The sequence below is a fragment of the Sorex araneus genome, chromosome 4, assembly GCF_027595985.1.
Source record: "Sorex araneus isolate mSorAra2 chromosome 4, mSorAra2.pri, whole genome shotgun sequence".
Classification (NCBI taxonomy): Eukaryota; Metazoa; Chordata; class Mammalia; order Eulipotyphla; family Soricidae; genus Sorex; species Sorex araneus.
The window spans coordinates 84,516,438-84,532,420 of record NC_073305.1 but is presented as its reverse complement, the minus strand read 5'-3'; positions in this window follow the sequence as shown (position 1 = coordinate 84,532,420).

The window sequence follows — 15,983 nt, the reverse complement described above, 5'->3', positions numbered from 1 at the left end:
AAAGATTTTCTCAGGTTCTTTTAAGGTTATTTTTACAGTTCATTGAGACATCTTAGGAAGTAACTTTCTGCACCTCATTTCAAGAAACTCTTCTTTGACTTTTATTATAGGAGGCAATAGAGGTTTTATATATACAGATATAACACACATACACACACCCTGTTGGATTTTACACATTTGTCTTGTATTAATCACTTTATAACTGAATTAGCAGCCAAGAATGTGTCTTTGAGGGATATAATTGAAAGAGTTTTCCTGACACATTTTAGACTAATTGTGTATTCTTATGTATGCAATAACATCATAGGCAGTCAATTCAGTACACACCCAAAAAAAACCATTTTACTCAGATTAGAGGGAGATCAAATGAAGATAAATGAAGGACTTCTGTTTAGAAGTGGTCTAGAACTTTAATCATATACTTGTTTAGCAATAAACCATTCCTTTGCATCACAGATGAAACCAAATGCTATAACCATAAACATAGCTTAGAATAAACTAAAATAGTCAAATATGTAAATATTAGTGTTAACATATTCAAGTAGTTTAACTAGTTTATGATAAAAATAATTTTCTCAGAATGAAATTGCACTGTCATCCCATCATTCATCGACTTGCTTGAGCAGGCACCAGTAACGTCTACATTGTGAGCCTTGCTACTGTTTTGGCATATTGAATACGCCAGGGGTAGTTTGCCAGGCTCTGCCGTGTGGGCGGGATACTCTCAGTATCTTGCTGGGCTCTCCGAGAAGGATGGAGGAATTGAACCCGGGTTGGCCGAGTGCAAAGCAAACAAACGCCCTACCCACTGTGCTATTGCTCCAGCCCCAGAATGAAATTATGAGTAATTACTGTATTACACCCTCCTAAATGTAAAACAAATTGCATTGAATTTGGTTTAGTAAGAACAAGATCAAGTTTTGTTCTTAATAACCTCATACAAGGTTTTCTTAGAATAGAGTTTAGTTTATATGGGACAGCCACATTTGGGTTATAACTACCTCTGGTTATGTTATCATAATGAACATGTACCTTTTGTGCCACTTGATTCTGAAATATAAGTTTAAAACTTTATGCTATTTTTAGCATATTCAGAAGCCTAGGAGACTTATATATGTGCATAGTTTCATCTCAAAGTTGAACAAATTTCAGATTCTTTTTGCATAAATATGAATTTTGATGTGATGCAATGTTTATTGTCTAGAGAGAAGCTATTTGTTGTTTTTGTTACGAGTGGGAAAATGCTAATTTAGAATTCCCATGAAAATAATGCTATTCTTTACTCATATTGGTTCTTGACAGCTGTCATTTTCTGTTATTTGTAGATTCCAATTAAGTAAATGTGCATGCTTCACACTTTTCATGTAGGACAGTGCAATTTGAGGATGAATTTTTAGGCTCGTAAGATAATGCCTTTTCCCTCTGGCATCAAAAGCAATAAATAACATGTCTGTAGATAATACAAATAAGAAGACATCATTAATTTATAAAATGGAACAGTGATATCACATGGGACAAATTCTATACATATATATTATGTGGTTTAACTTTTTAAAAAAACAGCATGAGTAACTTTTTATTTTCTGTAAAGGGTAGGTACTTAAAATTGTAAAATTTTTTGTACCATTATCTAACATAACTCATATAAGAGGAGATCATGCCATGAACTTCAGAGAAGAGGGCTAGAATATTATTCACACAGCTTCTCTTCCAAAGCTTGATAGCTACCCTTAATATATAAACTTTAGGAGTCCTTTTTCTCTAATTCCACATTAAAAAATTTAACACTTTTTTTTAACAGATAAAACATTATTTTCTTGTCATAATGTAAATAGCAGACTGGAAGGATAGCACAGCGGGTAGGGCGTTTGCCTTGCACATGGTTTACCTGGGTTCAATTCCTCCATCTCTCTTGGAGAGCCTGGCAAGCTACCGAGAGTATCCCACCCGCATGGCAGAGCCTGGCAAGCTACCCATGGTGTATTCGATATGCTGAAAACAGTAACAACAGTTCTCACAATGGAGACATGACTGGTGCCCACTTGAGCAAATCCATGAACATTGGGACGACAGTGCTACAGTGCTACTAGAGGAGAGGGTTCTGATGAAGGAAGCTATAAGGAAATGCTGACTAATTTCACTCTTTTTCATTGTGTTAAAGATAATTAGTGATATTGCTAGTACTCCTAGATCCTCCTCATTCTTTGATAAGGCTCAGATTTTTGTTTATATTCAATAACCCATCTTAATCAGTGTTTCTTTTTATTCTTCCCATTACAAACTTCTGATAATAAAACACAATGTAATTTAAACAGCATGACCTGGTTTAATAATTTTTAATCATAAAGCCAAAAATAAAGTTAAAGATTTTTTTTTAATATTAGAGGAAAAGAGCAATCAGTTGAGTAGGCAGCCATGGAAAAATGTGATGCCCATTATAATGCCACTCCGTAGTAGCTCCTGTTAAAATCTATTTTAAAATTCTTAGGGAGGGACTGGAATAGTACAGTTGGTAAGATGATTGTCTTACATGTGACCATCCCCCAAGGTTGATCCTCAGTGCTCTATATGGTACCCTGAACTCACAAGGAACGGTTCCTGAGTTCAGAGCCCTGAGCATGGGTGAATGTGGCCTACCTCTACCCACCAAAAAAATATGGAAAACTAAGATTTACCTACTAGTATGTCGAGCTGAATGTTAAAGAATTAAGTGACAATAAAATATAAAATATCACGAAACTGTCATCACCAGAAAAATTGTTGAATAAATCACTTCTCAAATCCCTGCTCCACAAAAGAAAACTTGGCATACCAGGTGGCATAATAACATCTGATATGTTATCGAATGTTTCAGGAAATAAGAGCATCATAATAACTCAGTAACCTATGAAATTTCTTTCCCCTTTATCAGTAAAATGTTCCATGCAAGAAACCTATGGTTGTTTTTTCAAGATGGGTAAATGTAGACCTATATGTCGAGTTAAGGAAAAACCAAGTGGTTCCTGCAGAAGTCTAAATGGTGTTTGTTGTATGAAGAAGTCATAAGTGAAGACCAGCACCCCTAAAGATAAAGCATTGTAAGTAAAAGAAAAGGTAATGTAAACAGTAGTAAAACTGATGAAATTACTGGCAAAATTAATATCAGCAGAAATGTTCACACTGTAACCTGTGTTTGGAGGTACTGATTCCATTAAATAATTCTTGAGACCTAACTCTCTACTTCTTGGAAATTTTATTTTATTATTTTATTATGATACAAAATAAAAGTTTTTAAAAGTAGTTGAATAAAAAGATTAATAAAAGCAACAATAAATGAAACTGAATCACTTGAGAAAATATATTTTGTATATTAAGAACTGGTGGTTGTGGGAGTATCTAGTATATAGTGATTTTTTTAGAAACATTTCATTATTTTGAATATTGATTCTCAATAGATTGGTGGAACTACTGTCCCTGTCATCTCGTTGCTCATCAATTTGCTAGAGCAGGTTCCAGTAACGTCTCCATTGTGAGACTTCTTGTTTCTGTTTTTTGCATATCGAATAAGCCACAGGTAGCTTGCTAGGCTCTGCCATGCTGGCAAGATACTCTCAGTAGCTTGCCAGGCTCTCCAAGAGGGGTGAAGGAATCGAACCCGGGTCCGCTGCATGCAAGGCAAATGCCCTACCTGCTGTGCTATTGCTCAATCCCTTAGAACTACACAACATAAAACTTTTATTATTATCATGTCTTCCATGATTTCAATGAGAAAATGAAATTTTCTGTGAAACATATTAGTTATCTAAACAACACATACTGAAGGCACGAACCCTGGAACCAAATCACTTGTGTAACTGTTCCAAAATGAAGTTGGCTTGTTAAATAACGCTTCTTTTAAGAGGCCATCCAAGTACTTAATTCATATACAATTAGAAATTAAGCTGTCATACAATGTGTGAAATGCTTTCAAACACAAATATAAATCACTTGTACCACTTGTGGTCCGGTTGATCTTCGATTTGCTCGAGTGGACGCCAGTAACATCTCCATTTGTCCCTGTCACGTGCTAGCGCAGCCCACCAATGATATCTACTTGCTCCAGGAACAGAAAGAGCCTCGAATTGTTCATTCAGGGATTTGGCAAAGAAATCTGACCATCTAGTTAGTGGGTGGCCACGAGGTCTTCTGACGTCCCGTAGAATCCATTCGGTAACAGCTCTAGTCCAGAGGTCGTTTCTGAATCACATTACATGACTGGCCCATCTGATTTTTGATGCCATGGCAAACGAGACAGCGTCCCTGATTCTTGACTGTCGACGGAGATCAGAACTCCAGATTCCTTCTCTCACTTGAGTGAGATGTGAAACTTATAGCATAGCTCTTTCAATTCCCTTGGAATATTCGAATAGCGTTCTCATCCTGTTTGCGTAAGGCCCAGGTCTCTGAGGCATATGTTAGTGCAGGAAGGATGGTGGAGTTGAAAAGATGTGCCCAGAGACGGAGGTTCTTCATTCTCTTAACCACCTCTTCGACGCTCTTGAAGGCATTCCACGCTGCTCTCTTCCTCCTGTGCAGTTCTGGCACCAAGTCGTTCCTCATGTTGATTTCTCAACCCAGGTACACATAGCTGCTGCATTCAGAGATGTTTGTTCCATTGAGAACAAATGGAGCTTCAGGGACTAGTTCTTGTTTCATGAGCATCATCTTGTTGAGGTTCAGCTGCAATCTGACCTTTCCACACTCGTGGTCGAAGTCGGCCAGCATTTGTGCAGCTTGGCTAATGTTTGCCATTATGAGAACGATGTCATCAGCAAGCGGAGGTGGTGTAATTGCCGACCATCTATCTTCACTTCCATTTCTTCCCATTCCAGTCATCTCATGTTGTTCTCGAGGGTGACACTGAAGAGTTTTGGTGAAATGGTACCACCCTGCTGCACCCCTCTCTTTACATCAATGATCACTTCTCTGTAGAATGGTGAGATCCTGGTGGTGAATCCACAATACAGCTCGAAGAGGATTTTGATATACTGAGTTTGAAAGCCCTGTTTGGCTAGGGCTTCGATGACCACTTCAGTCTCAACTGAATTGAAGGCCTTCTTTAAGTCAATGAACGTTAGACAGAGTGGCATCTTGAACTCTTGCGAAACTTCAATAAGTTTGATCACTGTGTGGATATGGTCTATCGTGCTGAATCCCCTTCAGAACCCGGATTGCTTGAATGTTTTTCCTTCATCTAGTGTTCTGCCTAGTCTACTCAGGATGACATGAGTGAACAACTTGTAGACGACAGACAGAAGGCAGATTGGGCGATAGTTGCCGATGTTGTGGATGACTCCCTTCTTGTACAACAGAACGGTCCTACTGGTTTTCCACTGAGACGGAACTTTGCATTCAGACAGGTAGCATGTAAAGAGCCGAGCCAGTGTATTGATGAGTACTGGCCAGCAGATTCTTCAGGTGATAGGGTCTGGCCTTGTCCAAACCAGGTGCTGTACGTGTCCTTACCAACGAAATGGTGTGTTGGATTTCGAAAGGGAAGACATTGGGAATGACATATCCATCCTGCGGAATTTGGTATGTGGTCAGGTGGACATGGCTGTCAAAGAGATCTGAGTAGAACTATAACTATAAATATTTCCTTTATTTTGAAACATTGGAGGCAGTTGGAGAGAAAAGGAGAAAATGTAAAGTTAAAAAGCAGAGGTCATATTTGAAACTGAGAAGATATGGACAATCAAAACAGGCAAATGGGCAAAATTGATGCCCTCTGCATTCAAGCCCGGCCATTAGAATAATTAGATTGATCTTAGAGTCAAGTGATAAATACTCATTTTTTTTTCTTTTTCTATCCCTTCTTGCACACAAAACTTTCCAGATTGACTCTAGCAACTAAAACTTTTATAAGACAGAAAATAAAAACTCTATGTAACTCAACAAGCTTATATAAATAGCTTTCAAACCATTTTTTCTCTAGTTGAGAATTGAGTTTATAACCTATATAAGGGAAAATTCACTTTTCCTCTAGAATAGATCATTAATTTCAAAATTGTTAGTGAATAAAAATGTCCTTTACACAAAATTTAATAGGTCTTCCTTTCACATTGCAATTTGAAAATCTGTAAATTTACACTATCACTGGAAAATAATTTATGCATAAACATACAGCATAACCATAATTATGTATGTTTATATCATGTGTATAAGGTAGGTGATAAATAAACAGATGCTAGATTTGCTTGTCATTAAATCCATTATGTAAATGTTTTATGTATTTATATTTACTAACCAATATCAGTTTTCTAGTGGATTCTGGGAGACAAGCTGTGTAACATTGGCATAGATTTAAAAAATGATACAAAATTCAATATCTCTCAATGCCATAGATATCTGGTACATAGGGATGGAAAAAAGTTGCTTATTTAATCTGAATTATTAAATAATAACAGTTGAAGTCTATCAATGCTATTAGTCTTGTGCATGTAATTCAGCAAGTGAACTCTATACTAGCTCTGAAGTTTTAACCTAAACCCATTAACATTGTAAGGTTAGTAAAAAGTCCAGCTACCCCAGAAAGTCTTCACATAACTGAGGAACTGACCACCTTGATTTGGAGCCAAATCCTATTGCTGTGGATCATTAATGAAGTCTGATAAAGAGATCATCTACTTAACCCTATAACAGCTACTGAAGAATAATTTTAGTGCCAACTGTAAAAAAAAAAGGTGCTGTAAGCAGTAGGATTTAGCTATAGATTAAGGTTCAGGCCTGTTTTTATGGGATTGGATGAATCCATCTCTGTACTTTGAAATTTTGTTTTATTATTTTACCTATTTAAGTCATATGTGATGTTAGGAATTGAACCCAGGGTCTCACACATGCAAGCCATGTGCATTACTACTGATGAGTATTATATTGTATCTTCAATTCCAGAAATGTTAACTTATCGGTATCTCTTTTTTTTACTGTGTAGGAAAAGTGAGAACTCTAGTAGCTTTTAATAAATTTAAATCTTAGGTAAGAATGTAATAATATTTTATTTTATTTTATTTTATTGTCTTTCAGGAAATCCCAAGGATCCTTATGCTATTTTACTATACTGTTTTGAACATAATCCAGTATCTATTACTCTTACCAAAAAGAAAGAAAGAAAAAATGAGCAAAATTTCCATTCTAACACAAAGAAACTCACTTATGAAGACAACATAAATAAATAAAACAAAAACACAGTTCACTGGCATGGCCAGAGTTCCAATCTGGTTCAGTGACTGTGATGGAAAATCAAAAGTTGAAAATATGAAAACCTAATAAAATAATGACTTTTCCCCCTGGTAATCAAAAGAAAAAACATACATGAAAATTATTAATCAGAAGAATGTGGGGTCAAAATTGATCTGAGACTGCCATATGATTCAATAAATACTTAGTATGACTAACTTCTGGAAAGCAGGCATATATGAATACTAGTATTTTTAAAACTCTGTGTGTTGGGGGAAGAGTTCAGGGGAGGGGGGAAGCTTCTGAGACATACCCAACAATGATCAGGGCTTACTCCTAGGGTGCTTGGGGGTACCATATGGTGTGCCAGAGATTGAACACCAGTTGATTGCATGCAAATCAGGTTCCCTATCCACTGTATTATGGCTCCAGCCACTTAACTCTTACTTTCATCTTTATATAATAAAGGCTGTATGTTCCTTGTATCTATAAGCCAGGATATAAATAAGCTGAAATGTTAGATCGAGACAAGAATATTATTGTTTTTTCACCTTGCATAAATACAAATTTCTTGAAATGACCACCTACATAAATAAATGCATCACTGTATCACTGTCATTCCATTGTTCGTCAATTTACTTGAGTGGGCACCAGTAGCGTCTCTATTCCTTCCAGCCCTGAGATTTTAGCAGCCTCTCCTTACTCACCTTTTCTAACGATTGGAAGCTCTTTCAGGGTCAGGGAAATGAGACCTATCGTTATTGTTTTTAGGGTGTGGGGAGAAAGGGACCCTTCTACACTGCTGGTGGGAATGCTGACTAGTTCAGCCCTTTTGGAAAACAATATGGACGATTCTCAAAAAAACTAGAGTTTGAGCTCCCATTTGACCCAGCAATACCACTGCTGGGAATATATCCCAGAGGAGCAAAAAAGTATAGTAGAAATGACATCTGCACTTACATGTTCATCGCAGCACTGTTTACAATAGCCAGAATCTGGAAAAAACCCGAGTACCCTAGAACAGATGACTGGTTGAAGAAACTTTGCTACATCTATACAATGGAATACTATGCAGCTGTTAGGAAAAATGAGGTCATGAAGTTTGCATATAAGTGGATCAGCCTGGAAAGTATTATGCTAAGTGAAATGAGTCAGAAAGAGAGAGACAGACATAGAAAGATTGCACTCATCTGTGGAATACAGAATAATAGAATGGGAGTCTAACACCCAAGAATAGTAGTTGACTCCATGGCTTGGAGCTGGTCTCTCATTCTGGGCAACTCAGAGAAGGGAACACCAAGTAAAATGTGGTCGGAGGTCATGTGGGGGAGGGGTGACGCGTGCCAAATGTAGACTAGAGACTGAACACAATGGCTGCTCAACACCTTTATTGCAAACCACAACACCTAATCAGAGAGAGAACGAAAGGGAATACCCTGCCATAGTGGCAGTTTGGGGTGGGGGGAGACGGGACTGGGGAGAGTGGAAGGGACGCTGGGTTTACTGGTGGTGGAGAATGGGCACTGGTGAAGGGATGGGTTCTCTAACTTTGTATGGGGGAAACATGAGCACAAAAATGTATAAATCTGTAACTGTACCCTCACGGTGATTCACTAATTAAAAAAAAAATGACTAGCTTAGGAGAAATAAAGTTGGAGTTTGCTCCCATTCTTGTGTCTGCCTGTGTCTGTCTCTTTCTTCTTGTGTCTCTCTCCTTTTCACTCGAGCACCCTCTCCCGGCTACCCACGTTGACCGGGTCCCGCAGGACGGGACAAGTTGCGCCCAACGTGTGTGACGGGCACGAGGGATCACTGCGACGAGCACTGCTGGAATGTGGTCACGATCATAGAAGTTGCAAAAACTTCGGAAAAGGTAAGCGGTGAATATTTGTTTTCAACCCAAGTCCAGCAGACTGGGTGGTCAAGTAACTGACCGATTGGGGATTGGGTAATTTTCTTTTCACCTTAGGTCCATGGCTTGTCTTCCTTTTGTTGCCTTTATCGTCACTCACCTATACAAAGCACCCATTACTATTATCTTCTTTTTAATTGTTGTGACTTTTGTTGTTATCTGTCTGCTTGAATGCTGTTTTTCCTAAACCAATAATCTCTTCCCCTGCGGGCACGGTATGACACATAAATGCCTTTAGGGTTTCCCGATGCTAGAAGACTTCCCATGACAGGATTAGGGGGTCACAGCCTCAAATCCCAGATAAATTTGCATTCCCCACAGAAGAAAAACTGCACCAAGTAGGCACTCATTACCAAGCATTCCACTGGTCACTCCTATTTTGAAATTATTGGCGATCATTTCTGTCTATCCTTTCTTGCTTGTGATTATGAGACAGTCATTGAGTAAACATAGGTTCCTCAAGGGGCTCAAGGAGTCCCTTAGGACACCCAGCACTAGGGTTGAGAAAAAGGACCTGCAGAAATTCCTTACTTACATCAGTGATGTTTGTCCCTGGTTTCCCCAGGAAGGTAGTATTGATAAAAAACGTTGGGGGAGAGTAGGAGATTGCTTAAAAAATTATCATGAAACTTTTGGGCCTGAAAAAGTTCCCATCCAACCCTTTTACTACTGGAATCTTATTAATGATATTCTTAAAATTTATAATCACTCTCCTGAAGTAAGGAAGCTTGTTCAACAAAGGAGAGATTTCTTTTTTTTTTTTATAATTTATTTTTTAAATTAGTGAGTCACAGTGAGAGTACAGTTACAGATTCACACACATTTTTGTTCTTGTTTTTCCCTCATGCAATGTTTAAGAGCCCATCCCTCCACCAGTGTCCATTCTCCACCACCAATGAACCCAGTATCCCTCCCATCCCCCAGTCCCATCCCCCTGCCCCACCCAGCCTCTGTGGCAAGGCATTCCAATCTGATATCTCTCTTTCCTTTTGGGTGTTGTGGCCTGAAATAGGGGTATTGAGTGGTCATCCTGTTCAGTCTCTAGTCTACTTTCAGCACGCAAGGGGAGAGATTTCTTAAGAACATTGTCACGACCCCCCTGACCCCCCTCAGCCTGCTCTTTGGTTGTTATTCCTATGCTCAATAGTCACAGCCCTCCCGCGGATAAGACACAAAATGCAGAGATTCACCTCAGACCCAGGCCCTTTACACCTCCTTAAAGAGTCCTCCTGATGAATTATCCCCCACTGGAGAAGGAGGCCACCCATTATCATGATGGTGAGCCTCTTCCCCCTCTAGGAGCCTTTCCTGCCTTACCCCCACCCTATCCTAATCTTGAGCCTATTTCGGCCCCTGCACTCCCCTGTGAGCCTAAAGACCCTCCCCTTTGTGCTTCAGTCCTTGATTTTGATTTAGTTTCCAGTGACCTGTATAGGGTTAAAAACCAACTGTGTAGAGAGGCAGTTTCCCTCTGGGCTGTTCTCCAGCACAAGCAGGAACACATCTGCTTGATCAAAGAACTCTGTGCATTAGAAGAATTAGTGAAACTTTCCCTCCTTAAGGAAGCCCAATCAAAACATCCCAAAAAGCCTAAGCCTTCTGTCCTTGCCTTCCTAGTCACCCATAGTAAGGACCCCCTCAGAGGCTGGCCCGGCTCAGGCTGGCACCACTCCAAAATCCGAACCTGTTAGTGAGGAACATGGCTCTGGAGCTCAGGAAGCAGACTCTCATGAGGATGCTGGTTCAGGAAACTTGGGTTTTGATGATGAGGAAACTTCTGATCACCCAGACCAGTTTGACTAGGACGAGGTTCCTGACCAGAAGTATCGCTGCCTTAACATTAAACATCTTAAAGACCTGAAAGCGTCAGTGACTGAGTATGGACCCATAGCTCCGTTTACTCTGGCAGTCCTTGATAATCTTAGTGACTGCTGGCTGATGCCTAATGATTGGTATTTTTTGGCATGAGCTACCTTGTCTGGAGGTGACTGTGTCTTGTGGAGGACTGAGTTCGTTGAGAATTACAGAGAAACTGCTCAATGAAATCTGGAAAATGCAGCCTCTAAAAACTGGACTAGAGATAAACTTTTGGGCCGCAGTCCATATGATTCCAATGCTCACCAGGCCCGTTTTCCTCCTGGTCTCCTTGCTCAAATTCAGCTTGATAGTCTCAAGGCATGGAAACGTCTTCCCCCTAGGGGTCTGTGACCACCTCTCTCGCAAAGCTGCAGCAGGGTACAGATGAACCCTATAGCAGTTTCATCAGCCGCCTGACTGACCCAGCCGAGCACTTGGTTGGCAGTGGAGAAAACGAAAGTGCTTTTGCAAAACACCTTGCTAGGAGCGCTTTGCATTTAGTTTACCAGTTATGAATTTTGCTGGACCAATGCCTAGATTTCAGTGGAAGGTGCTGCCGCAAGGAATGGCTAATAGTCCCACCCTGTGTCAGAAATTTGTAGCCCAGGCTGTCAATCCAATAAGATGCTGTTGGCCCTCAATTTATATCATCCATTGCATGGATGATATACTTTTGGCAGCTTCTGATGGCTTTCAACTCCTTGCGTGCTGCAAGGAATTGGTCTTGAAATTAGCCACATTTGGCCTTCAGGTGGCCCCTGATAAAATCCAATTGAAAGACCCATATTTTTACTTAGGTTTTGAATTGAGAGGCTCTAGGACCTTTACCCAAAAAATGCAATTGCAAACCACTCATTTGAAAACTCTTAATGATTTCCAAAAATTGATAGGGGATATTAATTGGGTCTGCCATTATTTACGGTTGACCGAGGGAGAACTTAAACCACTCTTTGATATCCTCAAAGGTGACCCTGACCCTTCCTCCCTCAGACAGCTTACACCTTCTGGTCTCGCTGCCTTACAGTTGGTTAATTCGGCCATTCAAAATCAAACTATTTCTTTTGTTTCCTATGAGAAACCCCTTTGCTTTTTGTTATATGTGCCATCTCCCATACACCCACCGCAGTATTCTGGCAGGAAGGCCCCATCCTTTGGTTACACCTTGCATCCTCTCCCTCAAAAAATTTAGCCTCCTACCCTTCGCTGGTGGCTAAGCTTCTTATGCTCGGAAGGGAGCATAGTCTCCAACTATTTGGTAAGGAACCAGATACTCTGATCGTTCCCTATTCCCAGGAACAATTGAATTGGCTCATGCGCAAATCTGATGATTGGCCAATTGCCTGCCTTTCCTTTACTGGTAAAATAGATAATCACTATCCAGCTAACAGACTTTTACAGTTTGCTAGAGTACATTCTTTTATATTCCTTAAGGTCACCTCCTTTGCTCCCATACAAGGCGCTCTCACTGTTCTCACAGATGGATCATCTAATGGCCAAGCTGCCTATGTGATTGATGGCACCCCCTAGCATAAGAAATCTCCCTATACATCTGCCCAATTGGTTGAATTGTTTTCTATTGTCCAATGTTTTCAACAATTATCTATTGTTTCTTTTAATTTATGTACAGATAGCTCCTATATAGCTTTTGCCCTTCCTCTCTTGGAAACAGTTCCATTTAACCATCTACAAATGCCTCCCCTCTTTTTGCTCAGTTGCAAGAATTGGTCCACTTATGAGGCCAGCCATTTTATGTGGGTCATCTTCGTGCTCATTCTGATCTCCCCGGACCTTTAGCTGCTGGGAATGCTCTAGCCGATGCCACCACTCAGTTGGCCTTCCCAGTTCTCATTGGTTCAGTTACTCAAGCCCAGCAAGCTCATAGCCTCCATCATTTAAATGCTAATACTCTTAGGCTTCTTTATAAACTCACCTGAGAGCAAGCCCAGCAGATAGTTAAAATGTGCCCTGGATGTGTTACTATGTTGCCCTCACCACATATGGGGGTTAATCCCCGAGGATTGGTACCTAATGATATTTGGCAAATGGATGTCACTCATTATAATCAGTTTGGGAAACTTAAATATATTCATGTTACTATTGATACTTACAGTGGCTTTATCCGTGCCTCATTACAATCTGGAGAGGCTTCCAAGAATGTTATTGCCCATGGTTTATCCTGACTTGCCCTTATGGGAAAGCCCAGGATGATTGAAACTGACAATGGCCCAGGTTATGTGGGTAAGAATTTTCAGACATTTTGTTACCAGTTTCAAATAAAACACATAACGGGCATTCCCTATAACCCACAAGGCCAAGGCATAGTAGAGCATGCTCACCAAACCTTGAAGGCCTACCTTCAAAAACTGAAACAAGGAATTACCTACCCAACCTTGGGCACTCCTAGAAACCTATTGAATCATGCCCTTTTGTTCTTAATTTTCTAACCTTAGATTTACAAGGACATTCGGCAGCAGACCTCCTCTGGCACCCATCTACTCAAAATAACCATACCCTTGCCATGTGGAAAGACCCTCTTACCTTTCAATGGAATGGCCCAGACCCCATGCTTATCTGGGGAAGAGGGTCCACTTGTATTTTTGATAGCCAAGAGGGTGCAGCTCGCTGGGTCCCTGAATAGTCAATTAAGCCTGTAAATATACCTGCTAACACCAAAATGTCCAGGGAGACTCAAATCACTGAGAAATGGCCCTTTTTCTCTTCCCACAGGTGGAGATGAAAATCATACTTTCCCTCCTGATGGCACTGACACAGACTATCTACAGTAAAAAAGAAGACACACACTGGGAATTTCAAATTCTTACTGTTGGGTTTGATCCACCTTTGCTTCTTAATAGGTTCCGATATAATCCCCTAACAGATAGCCATGTAGATCTGTACTTTGCTTCCTGCAAGCCCACCTCTGGGCGAGGTTCCTGTGGCAGCTGGGAACAATCTTATGCCACATCCCATAAATATATTTGTTGGAAGCATGAGCAATCGGGAGACTGTGATGATGCTCAAGAAGGCTACTGCCCTCATTGTTCTTGACCACACGTGCATTCCAGTTCTTTGAAGGCTAACCTGGAGCTGCTACTACCTGCCAGCGAAACTTGCACTCCAGGGAATTACAATCCAGCTAAATATAAAATCCCTGACCCCAATAATCAGCTTTGGATAACTGGTGCCTTAGCAGGAACTCAGTGGACGGATGGGGGATGGACCCCTATGGGCTAATTAAGATACAGAAAAGATAGGTCCCAAGGCCTACCACCTCCCCTACCAAGATTATCCTTGAAAAGATAGCCAATGTCTCTCAAATCTTCCACTGCCTTATTCAGCAGCCGGATCCAACACAGTCTTGGGCCTTTACCCTTTTGCTTAAACTTTTGGAATTCTCCTATCAGATGCTTAATACTCCTCAGAGTGGGTTTGCTCAAGGGTGCTGGTTGTGTATGTACCCCTCTTATGAGGTCCCCCTAGATGCCTCCATTTTGCTGATTAATGATACCTTTGATTCCTCTGAGCTAATCAAGCCTTGTCATGATAATAGACCTTTCTATTATTTTCCCCATTATGTGCTGTCTATAGTTCCAGAGAATCTTATTTGCTTTAATAATTCTAATTCAGCTACTATTCCTACATGGAAACTTTCCCTTGATTGTCAAAGATTCCTGGAACCCTCAGTAATGGATGCTTCCCTCACCTACTGCCCCCCATTTAATGCCTCCTTTCTTTTAGATACAGGTATCCAACCCTTTTTGTATGGAAATTGGACTGGAATTTGTGCTATTGTTTTTGTTTTCCCACACCTTAGTATACTCCCAGCATCCAAATCCATCCCCATACATCCCCATACCCCATACTCGTAACCCCTGGCCCCCTACTTTTATCCCATTCATTGTTGGTCTGGGGACAGCAGCTGGAGTAGCCACTGGTGCAGCAGGAATCACCACTGCTGTCTCCTTACATAATTCCTTGCAGAATCAGCTGATAGGGGACATCCGAGAGGTAACCCAAATTATTTTGACTGTTCAGGAGCAATCTTGTTCACGTTGTATTGCAGAATTGGCGAGGACTGGACCTCTTTACTGCTGAACAGGGTGGCCTCTGTATTTTTCTGCAAGAAGAACGCAGCTTCTTTGTCAACCAGAGTGGTGTGGTCCGAGATCGAATAAGAAAGCTCCAAGAAGACCTTGAGAGGTGGAGACTACTCACCAACAGCTCCCAGGGGTGGTGGGGGATGGGAGGAGTACTATCCTATGTGCTTCCCTTGCTTGATCCCCTTTTTGGTTTTCTGATTGTATTATCCCTGGGTCTGTTTTTGTTTAATAGAATTATGGCCTTCATAAAAAGGCAGATTGACTGCCTGGCATCAAAAACCATCCAAATTCATTATCATCGATTGGATCTAGCTGATTGAGGGCTGGAGATACCTGAATGGACTCCTACACCCACCTTTCTATGCCACCCTCAGGATTAACACCTGCTTCTTGTGCAAATACTGGCTCCTCGCACCCAAGAAAGGGCGACTGCATCTCGGGGAAGTTGTAATAATGCCATGGGCACCTTCAGGGGGCAGAACCAGGCGGTATCCGCCTACGAGAAGCCTTCAAAGGCCGTCCCCAGCTTGTAGAAGCACGCATATTTGCAGAGGTTGGATCTGGACAATACTCCTCTCCCCATTAAAAGGATCCTTAATAGTGACTGGGAGATAGGCCCCTACTTCCCCTGCTGTTTAATGCCCCTTCTATGGAGGTGAGCTTGCCTTCAGTGAAACTGGTTGAGCCATCTCTGGAGCTGTGAGGGCAGGCTTGCTATGCTACCAATATCTAATTGCCTATTTTAGAAAATAAAAAGGGAGGAGATGCTGGGAACCTATGCCTGGGAACCAATATGTCAGTACAAACTGACCTGTAACTAAGGAACAACCGCTTCTTAGGAAAGGTTGCAGAACAATGCCCAGGGAAACTGCCATTGGGGCCCACATCCAGTTTTGTTAAAAGTTTGCATTCTTTGCTAT